At 45.0% G+C, this 4,104-nt stretch overlaps 1 long non-coding RNA gene across 1 annotated transcript in view; it reads right to left on the bottom strand.

Moving 5' to 3' along the window:
• The window catches only part of LOC112551136, a 4,217-nt gene extending 3,466 nt beyond the window's left edge, over window positions 1-751 (bottom strand). The window contains exons 1-2 of the long non-coding RNA XR_003095310.1: window positions 592-751; window positions 88-228 (exon numbers count right to left, since the gene is read on the bottom strand). This is a non-coding gene — a long non-coding RNA (uncharacterized LOC112551136). The remainder of the gene's footprint in view (window positions 1-87; window positions 229-591) is intronic.
• Between the last annotated feature and the right edge of the window lie 3,353 nt (window positions 752-4,104).

Raw genomic sequence — 4,104 nt, forward strand, 5'->3', positions numbered from 1 at the left:
ATATTTCAAAAGCAATCAAAGATTAAAAGAGGGAGTAAAGCAGACAGTCAACTGGGCACCTGCCACTAGCAAGACAGTTTAACTCACCAAATAGAGACTGCTGGGAAAGGCAGAGCCTGGAACGTGGAGCCCTCGAAATGGGTCGTAAGGCTTTGCTAGGACCAGCCTTTGAGCTCACCCCAGCTGTCAGCAGTACTGTCACTCCAGCTGTTACAGAGCAATGGATTCCTGTTGCCAAGATATGGATTTGGTTTTAATAACAGTTAGTGCAAACATTGTAAATTTACTGCTGCTAGAGAGAGTTTTTGAAAACGTCCAACTCTGGCTATAATTTTTCAACCGCACCAGCTGTTTGTGCTCTGTTCATACCTGACATGGTGCTTTGAAATAGCAATCACTGTATTTATAAGAAGGGAAAGACTCATAAATATGTCAGGAGTGGAATATACAACACCATATTTCACCATTTTCTATTTTAAAATTGTGAGTTATGGCTACAGAAATGTGGACCCATTAAAGGTGATATGATGTATTTTGTGTCTTGTTCAGGAGCCCATCCATCATTGAGACAATAAAGAAAACCGCACTTACTTTTTTTCCCTGTCGTCTGTAATTTATGATGCCCAAAAAGCTGTAACCTTTTGGCAGGCTTTGCAGAAACTGCTGCACTGTTAGCAACTAAATAACCTTTTATAAGGTTTTAAATGTGTTGCTACAGTCTCAATGCACTTGCCGTATCGATCCAGAAGATCCTGCAAAAAAGGGGAAAGGAACATGATCTATAACAGGATCAATAACAGTATATAGATTGTTGAAAGATGCTTCTAATGATTTTTGCCAGCCGTCATCTTTCAGTGTGTTGCTCCCCATCTTTTAGGCTTCAGTCTTTGCTCAAATTAATTAACCCTGCTTGGCTCTGTGTATGCCAGGGTGAATGCAGCAGGCAGGGAAGATTGCAATGTGTTTGCAGGCTGGAGATTAAGTGGGAAGAACGGTAACGTCAAACACCAGGCTGGAAGTAGGAAAGCCAGGCTCTGTTCTTGGCTCTGCCCAAGGTCACACCACAGATCTGTGGCAAAGTCATTTCCTTTCTATGCCTTTATTCCTCCCACCCAGCCATGTTTTGGCCAAGAAGTTCTCTGAGGGAAGGGAGCAAGCTCAGGGTGTGTGTGGCACCTAGGACAGTGGGACCCCAATCTGCTGGATCTCTAGGCACTACAGTGACACTGCCAATTGCTTTACATGTAGGGAACATTATCCCCCAGAAGTCTGTTCCAATTTGGGCCTCATTATTGGAACAATTGCCTAAGTCGTGCAATTCCTACCTAAGCCACTGCTCTTTTATTTCTCCTCACGTCCACTGAGGACTGTTGGTATGACCCTGTCTTCAGGGCATGGGTATGATGCTCAATCAATAGGACCATCCCCACTATCCGTGAGACCAGTCACTTTCCTGCTGAGACTTAGCATTCATAGGAGGTAAGGAAGCCCTGGGCATACCCTCTTTTCCCCAGCCCTCCCTTGTGGCTCACAGCCTGGAGGATGGATGAAGAAAGACCTGCTGTGATCCCCATCCTGGCTTACTATGCCATCATTGGTGCTGTTTTGCACAGCCACTGGGATGACAAGCTGCTGCAACACAAGGGTGGAAGTCAATAGGGGAATGTGTTGTGGAACAGGGTTTGAATTCAGGAGCCCAAATCCTTGAGAGAGGGGAAGGTACGTCTTGTGAGTAGGAGGTGTAGAGCAGCCATGGGGGAGTGTTGCTGGGCATGCACTAATAAGCTGCCTGTCTTGGGCATGTTGATTGGCATATGTCTGGCTCAGGCTGTGCCAATGTGTGACGCATCCCTCATCTCCCTGCACCCATCATCCAGCAAAATGGGAATACAGCCACTCCCTTTGTTTGCCAGCTTTGTAAACTGAGGCAGAGACCTTCTCTTACCATGTGGATGGGGCTTCCCCCCAGGGCACCTGGCCTCAGCTGGGGCCTGCAGCGGCTGCCATAAAAGAAGCAAATAACGATGAGGCCAAACCCCCAAATAAGCAGCCAGGCAGAAAAAGCAGGGGAGGGGATCCAGGAGTCAGACTGGGAAAGCTATGAGGTCTGATGGAAGCATCATAGACTAGCCAGTGGGGTTTAGGCACCTCATTCCCTTTGATTGCATTTGGAGTGAGGCCCCTGGATTATCTGCCTCTCTAAACACCTTTAAAAAAATGTGCCTGCAAAATTCAGAATCTGGACAGTGGCTGACTCTTGTTCAGCATCGGACTTCCTAGAAATAGGCCTGAGCCTCCAAAACAAGGCAGAGTTCCCAACCCTTTATGAATCAGGCCCCTTACAACACCACATGTGCAGCTCCCCCAGTCACAAACCCCTCTAGAAGATCTTGGCCTGATGGAAACTGGCTTCTGCACAAAGCCCACTCCCAGGTCCACACTTGTAGGCATCACAGCTCCACTTTACAGGTTTTAATTATTAACACTGGACACTTACAGGTTTTAAAAGTGCTGAGTGGGAAGCAATTATAAGGAAGAAGGTTCCTTGTTCACAGACCTGCGCCATCAAATATAAAAGAGAATACCAAATGAACAGAGGATGCGTGTAGCCATGTATTGACAGTGCACTGCTCCTATAAAGCATGGGCCTGGTTACTGTTCCTTTGTGGATTAGTCTCTTTGTCATTTATGTTTTTCCCCCCAAAGCAGCCACCAAATCATTATTAACATGATAAATAAAATGAGAGGGCAAGTTATTAAATATAAAATATGTGGAGCTCTCCCAGAACTCACAGAGTAGTTCATAAATATGATGGCTTAATTTAATCTGTAATCCAAATGGCTGATGAAGCATTACACAGCTCTCTGTTAATTGAAGATGTTAACAAAGCTGAAGAGAGAGAGAGAGAGATTATTATGTATAGACTTTTATCCTTCAGGGGTATCATCATAACGGATCATAAATGGAAATTAATTCATCGCTTCCGCATGCCACGGAGGGATCCTTCAGTGAAGTTTTATCTGAAATGGAAGGACAGATGTGGCCAGCAAGGTGGAAGGGGGGCTGCATCACTGGGAGCGGTGTCTTTGGGATGGGATCTAGAACAGAAGATCTGGTCATTAAAGTGTCCTGCCACTTTGTGAAGAGCAAGGGGTCAGCCTCAATGCCCTGGCCACATTCTGTTCTGCCTTTTAAGATTTCCTTGGATGTTCCAGCTCAGCGTGCTATTCTCCTGCTTTCCTATCCTTGGTTACTGAGAGCCATCAAGCAGCTGCCACCCTAAACACAGCTTCAGTTCCAGGCAGGCCTATGCAGAGGCTGTCTATCAGCTTGTGAAGTTTGTAAAGCTCTTTGAGCGCTTTTGATGTGAAAGGCAGTCCTGCATTGCAAGACCGTGGTCATTACCAGGGTTGTTCAATAAATCAGTAAAGATGGAAAAGCCATTCTCGCAGCCCATGCGCCCTGGCAGAAGTGTTCAAGTACAACCAAATCCTCTGCGTTCAAGCTGGTTAATCTGCTCCAAGGCACAAGACAAGTTTTTGTGCTCTGAGCATGCAACAAGAACTGAGCACATTTATCAGCCTCCCAAACAAAGGGTCATTATTATCTCCGGCTTAAGTGTCTATATTTTCAGCATGTTGCTTAAAGTAATAATTGTTTGACTTCTTCAATAACGGCTTGTTAGTGATGGGCTATTTGTTTTATGGAGAAGTGGCTGCCTGCTGTAACTGGGTATTAAAAGTTTTATGAAAACAGCTATACTTCTTCCAGAAGCTTGGGAATGTTTGTTTCCTAAGCCCAGATTCCTCTAGGCACCGAGAGATAATCAATTATTTGTTTGATTGATATGCCACCCTTCCCAACACAGGCTCAGGTGGCTTACAATAGGAAAGCACAATCACTTAAAAACAGGAAAGTGACAAAAGCACCAAAAAAGCTTAAAAGGAAAAAAAATCAAGATAAAGCAGAGAATCCCTAAACAGCATCTCATCCCAGTTTTTGTTTTTTGTTTTTTTTGGGGGGGGCGGGGGGGTTGGCAAATGCCTGCTAATATAACAATACTGCTTGTTTGGTAATGCCTGAGGTTTTATTCCAGAAAAGAG

This window comes from Alligator sinensis, unplaced genomic scaffold, assembly GCF_000455745.1.
Source record: "Alligator sinensis unplaced genomic scaffold, ASM45574v1 scaffold722_1, whole genome shotgun sequence".
In the NCBI taxonomy this organism is placed as follows: domain Eukaryota; kingdom Metazoa; phylum Chordata; order Crocodylia; family Alligatoridae; genus Alligator; species Alligator sinensis.